Source organism: Lycium ferocissimum, chromosome 5 (genome assembly GCF_029784015.1).
Source record: "Lycium ferocissimum isolate CSIRO_LF1 chromosome 5, AGI_CSIRO_Lferr_CH_V1, whole genome shotgun sequence".
NCBI lineage: Eukaryota > Viridiplantae > Streptophyta > Magnoliopsida > Solanales > Solanaceae > Lycium > Lycium ferocissimum.
Window position 1 is genome coordinate 46,915,166 of NC_081346.1, and position 5,664 is coordinate 46,920,829.

A 5,664-nucleotide genomic window follows, 5' to 3' on the forward strand; every position below is an offset into this window, starting at 1 on the left:
TAAATTCAATTACATTGCCACTGAAAGAGTAGTTTTAACGGCAATTATCTTGTGGCAATTGAGATGGCTATAATATCCATTTTGAAAACGTCTTAGTTTGCTCTTTTAGCTTCCATTTTAATGGCATGTAAATTTATTTAAATTACCGCTAATAGTAAACGTCTTTAACGACAATTGTTTAGCGGCAATTCTAAAGGCTACAATATTGCTTGTGAAAATGTCTTAATCCCCCCTTTAACGTCCATTTTTACAATCCGTAAATTCAATTAAATTGACACTAAAAGTCACAAGCTTTAACAACTATTGTTTAGCCGTCATTAATAATGGCTACTACATTCGTCCAAAAAATGATCCAATTTGCACTTTTAATTATAATTTTATAACTAGAAAATCCAACAAAAATTGTTAGTAAAAGAGAGTCGCTTAGTAGCAATAAAGTATTGCAAAATCTCATTGAATCTAAACAACTAAAATGAAGTACTAATCCTAAATATTAATGTCACAACTTAAAAAATAAACTTATATTGTTTGAACTAACATAACCAATCCTATCGAATAATGTCTTCAAATAATTTCCTCAACTCTTCATCCTATTGAAATCTTCCACATGCGAAATTTACGAACAACAGACAGTATGCCCTGAAATAATAAAATAAATGTGTTAAAACTGCCCTTACAAGTGAAAACTTCCCTTAAAAAAAACTTGTTCATCTTGCTCTACCCTTAATTTGGACAAAACTGCCATACAAGTGAAAACCATGCTTTAACTCATGAGCTCAGAAAAGACATATTTGGACTACTTATGCTGTTAACACTGAACCACCTAAAACTTTGAAACTATTAAGCTCTTTAAGATATCACTTTTTACTAAATCAAGACCTGTTACCAGAGATGCCCATGTAGTGCCAAAGTTTACAGCTGGTTACAGGCTACATATTCAAAAGGTAGTTTGAAACACATGCTACTTATTCATACTTTTACAGTTAATGTCAAACAAGATGGCTTCATGTTCCAGTTAAGAAATGAACTAATTGCTCTAGTCTTAGCTAGTTGGAGGACTGTTTTAAAGACATGTATATTCATGACTTGAAAAAAAAAAAAAAAAAAAAGGACATGTATATTCATGAAGACTTAACCAAAATTTGGACAATTTGTTAACAACATTAAGACTGTCATAAGTTAGAAAAACATTCAGTTTCACCTTCAAGGAATCATATACTCAAATCAATACAGATGGTCATTACTTTAAGGAAACAGGTAAGCAGGCATCGGAGGCGCACCGGGATTCGAATGGTGACATGATTATGGCCTTTTCATCCCTTGTCAAGTGCCAAAGCAGCAATATGGCAGAAGTTCTCACGGCTGAGTTTGCAGGGAAATGGTGTAGGAGCAGGCAGAAGTTGAAAAGCAAGTAAAGAAGAATACTGTGAGGATAGACAGCACGTACAAAATATCCATGCATTTTTGGTAAAACCAATACTTTTCTAGATTGACAAAGATATTGGGAAATGCCTTGAGGAGCCTAAGGATATAGATGAGTAGTACCGTGAGAACGTTGAGTATTTTCAGCAACACTAGGCATCCTTGATGCTTGTGGTACTCGTTCATGGCCACTGTTGGCATCAGGGACCGGATAAATATTAACACGTTAGTTGATAATACCTTTATACAATTAAAATTTCATTAAAAAAGTTTAAAACTTATGAAATCGAGTTACCTGTTCACTTGAGGTGCCATTGATATCTTAAGGCGTAGATTCAAAGGGAGTATATTTGCGCATTAATTGTCTCATTTGGAGTAATTCTGACTGCATAGCTCAAAGATATCATCTAAACAATTAAAATGCACATTAAATTTCAATGAATAAGAACATAATGTCTTTAGAAAGTTAGGAAAATTTGATTAGCGACTATATAGGACTATATAAAATTCAATCTGGACAATAAACCTCTTAGAAACAAAGTTCTATTTTCCTCTCTGTTAAAATAGAAGATCTTACATATTTTTTAAATCTTTTGTCGATGCTGATCTGAAGAACATAATGCGCACAAAAGAAAACAGAAGCTCGCACGCAAAAAGAAAGAGCACACATTCATTTGATTAGATCTATTCTTACATCAGGTCTTTTCTTCTTCTAATTTACTTATGTCAAAATCTGTCTAGCTTTTTAATCTTTTAGGTCTGTTTATCATTATTCACAATTTAAGCCCTTTGAAGGCTATATAATAAATTATTGCCAATTTTTTTAGCTTGTAGGTTTCTGTTTAATTTTTATATTATGTATGTTTCTACCTTGGAGTTAAATTGAATTTTTCCATAAAGTCCATCTAATCTAATGGTGAAGACTGATCAAGAAGAGGAAAAAAGAGTAATCTAATTCTAACAAGCACCCTGCTTTAACTTACCACATTTAAAGCATTAGCAAACAATTACCACCTCAAATAGAAGTGTATCCTAAATTTGAAGCTCAAGTTGATTTTTATGCATTTCACTTTATTAGCATAAGAGTGATTGCGTCTAACATGAGTGCGTCTAAGATGGTATAGAAAAGATAATAAAGAGTGTAAAAGAAAAGTTTTGCATTTAGTGAGATTCGCTCAACTGGAAAAAAAAAAGGATGGTTAATTAGACAGGAAGTACAAAAATTTACACACTTTTTTTGTCACTGCCATTTTCAAAAAGCATGAGTTCCTGTTAACTAAATGCAAAAGGTAAATATGTAGCTCTCCCATAGTCCCATGTGGAATTAAAGCTCATTGATGTTTATTACTCCATAATACGATGATTGATAGAATTCAGGTTCACTTCTCAGTTTTTATTAATACATCATAATATTTAAGTCCTTTTATAACTTTACAATGGTTTAGTTTTAAAGCTAAAGAGATCTTCAAATTTCTGAATATATAAATGCTAAAGCATGCGATGGTCTCTACTCACAACAGACGAGTTTTCAGTCTAATCCAATAAACTTCCAGTGTTGTACCAAGTATTAAGCTTAGGAGATCGATTGATAACCATACAACATATCACAGAAGGTCACTTTACAAAGCTCACAGTACTTATTGCTTTTTAGATAACTCAATTGAAAACAAATAATGTTTCTTCTATTGGCAATGCATCTTTTGTCATAGACTTATGTGTTCTCTAAGGTAGCTGGAATTTCTAAGCAGAGATATTCTCCATTGAATTGGTTTTTTGTGTGTGTGTTATATCAATGCCCAGGAACTGAGCTATAGGCTAATAGATATTTTTAATGTTTGGATATTAGTAAGAAATTATTCTGGTCTTTTAAGACCTTCGTGCGGATAAACTAACCAGGTCAGGGTCTGGAAACTAGAATAAAGTCATAAACATAACTACAAGGTTCAGAATAAATACTAATAATCATGACCTATATCAAATAGGAATGAAAATCCAAATCATCTTTCAAACTGAAATATATTATCATTCATCATACATAGAGATGTAGGATGAGTAGATGGCATCAAAAGCAATATTAACTATTCTTCAAATTCTATGGAATTTCTCAGAATTGAATATGGAACACTGAGTACCTCTTTTTGGAATCAATAGAAACTTTTGAAGTGAAATAATCAGCACTTCTTTAATCAACCAGGACGCCAGAGCATAAAGAATATCCAATTAGACAAGTTCAAGAATTTATCTTTTACATCTTATTGAAGGTATTTATGCAATTATTTTAAATATTAGATTAATAAAATACTCATTACACATCCAAACTGAAACTCCAGTAGAGAAATTGACATTATATATACCGCATTCATCAACATTTTCATTAATCACTCGACTATAAATAAATCTGGTCAGGGTCTAGCAACCAATAATTTTGATAGCATCTCTCTTATAGTTGTAAATACTTTTTGAACCTTTAAGCCGCTAAAATTCCCTTAGTATTTGCTAAGAAACCTAGCAAATTGGAACCAGGGACTAGGCATTTGTAAACAATTAAAGAGTCTGTCGTACACATTTCGAACACAGTTGAATTCACACCTCGACTTGTGGAAGATTCAACTAAAACCTCAATAGTCATCAAAAACACTCAGAAAACTTTAAACAATCATGAAAATCTGAATATAATAACAACAAATTTTTTAGCAAACAGAGAGAGGAACCAATTCATAAAACAGTAGAGGAAACAAAGGAGGAATTAATCAAATATTGCAAAACACGACTTAGCAAGTAAAGAAAACTTTACTTTACAAATCAGAAAGACATAGTTGGTTATAAAAAATATCAAATCGACATAACCTCAAGTGTTTGGGTACCTGGGAAGCAGAATATTTTGCCGATGAAGACAAAAAAGTGAAGGAGAAGACTGATGTCAGCAACAATCTTGAAACCTACACGAAAAAGAGAAGGATACCGATGAGAGGGAGAAGATTGAGACAGCCACGGTTGAGCAGCACCTACCCAAAATAAACATTGTTGCAGAGAAGATGGCTGACCGGTGACCTCAGTTTCAGAGAGAGAACAGTTGCTTTAGTCTACGATGCGCAGCTAAAATTGAATTTTGGGCTAGGTTTTCCTTTTATTTTTTCTTAAAATAAGTGGAGGGAATATCAAAATGTTATGAAAAAGAATTGGAGGGAAAGGCAAAATGATAAGATTGGTTTCAATTAGCGATTTTTAGTGGTAAATTATTTCTATTATCGGTAAAACTATTTCTTTCATCGGCTAATGTTCATGTGCCGTTAATATTTCAGCTTAAAGAATCAACAATTAGCGGCAATTGTCTTATCGCCGCTAAATAATTGCTGGTAAAGGCCCTTTTTGTAGTAGTGATACGGATAACACTGCGCCTTGGTAAGGCTAGGTATGTATAATCACTGATCCTCGTCATGGCCGGGTATGTGAACCATCGAACCGTTATGGTCGGGTATGATATAGATATGGATACGAGTATAAGTAAACACGAATATGAATATGTATATGTATATATATATATGCATGAGTAAGCATTAGGAATGGAAGGTCCCTATGAAAGACAAATAAGTAGATATGATGAAGGCCACTAAAGGTACAAATGACTCTATTACCTCCTGATTCTCCCATTTCATGTTATTTCTTGTGTTGTTTATTATGCTCCTGTTATGATGTTGATTATGCTTTACATACTCAGTACATTATTCGTACTGACGTCCTTTTGTTTGTGGACGCTACGTCATGCCCGCAGGTGGACAGGGAGACAGTCTTGATCCGTAGATTTCCTATTCAGTGACTGCAGAGAGGAGTTCCATTTTATCCGGAGCTACAGCTTTTCGGTATTATTCTTTTGTGTACATACCTATGGGCATGGCGGGGTCCTGTCCTGCCTATATGATGTTACATACTCTTCTTACAGGCTCGTAGACGTCACGCTTGTGTATGGTTAGATGTCTTGTAGCCTTGTCGGCTCATTTTTTGTTTATCATTTTGATAGCCTCATCGGCTTGTGTATATAGATATGGGAATTATTATTGATGATGATATAAATGCGTTGTTGCCCAACGAGATTAGCACTATTGATGTATGTAAATTATGAGTAAGCCATATGGTCCGCCTAGATGTGAATGTGGATGTACGATAAGAGGTGCCCAGGTGGGCTAGTACCGGGTGCCCGTCATGGCCCACCAGTTGGGTCCTGACAAGCGGTCAGGGGACCGT

The 5,664-nt window shown here is 34.0% G+C and overlaps 1 long non-coding RNA gene across 4 annotated transcripts; it reads right to left on the reverse strand.

The window, feature by feature from the left end:
• Positions 1-427: 427 nt before the first annotated feature.
• On the reverse strand, positions 428-4,797 carry LOC132056861 (uncharacterized). Of its 4 annotated transcripts, XR_009414988.1 has the most exons (4): positions 4,287-4,797; positions 1,546-1,829; positions 1,281-1,362; positions 428-639 (listed from the first exon to the last, which is right to left on the reverse strand). It is a non-coding gene; the product is annotated as an uncharacterized LOC132056861 (long non-coding RNA). The 4 variants fall into 4 exon arrangements; XR_009414986.1 differs by having other exon boundaries at positions 1,281-1,807; XR_009414985.1 differs by having other exon boundaries at positions 1,281-1,829.
• Positions 4,798-5,664: the final 867 nt, after the last annotated feature.